The sequence below is a fragment of the Macrobrachium nipponense genome, chromosome 34 (genome assembly GCF_015104395.2).
Source record: "Macrobrachium nipponense isolate FS-2020 chromosome 34, ASM1510439v2, whole genome shotgun sequence".
Taxonomy (NCBI): Eukaryota; Metazoa; Arthropoda; class Malacostraca; order Decapoda; family Palaemonidae; genus Macrobrachium; species Macrobrachium nipponense.
This window is the reverse complement of record NC_061095.1, coordinates 13,153,144-13,153,549: the sequence shown is the minus strand read 5'-3', so window position 1 is coordinate 13,153,549 and position 406 is coordinate 13,153,144.

Genomic DNA, 406 nt, shown 5'->3' with positions numbered 1-406 from the left:
AGAACTCTCAGCTTGAGAGCCAATAGCTGTTTGGACAGCAGCCAGAAAGACACCAGAATGACACCAGAAGGCCACCAGAGGGATGCCAGAGAACAACAGAAGATGATTCTGTTGGAATAATCTAGAAGACCGGCTCTGCAGAAAAAAGGAACCTTCCCTTCAAGTATGCTATGTCCCTTGATGAAGACTCTTCTCATAGAAGATCTCTGTCAAAGCGGGCAAATAGTCGGATATCTAGATCTATTCCTGCAGATGTCTTCCTTCTAGTGATTCTGTGGGAATAATCTAGAAGACCGGCTCTGCAGAAAGAAGGGAATTTTCCTTTGAGTATGCTCTGTAAACCTGTGGACCTGCAACTTGACTCTTCTCATAGAAGGTCTCTCTGTCAAAGCGGGCAAATGAGTCG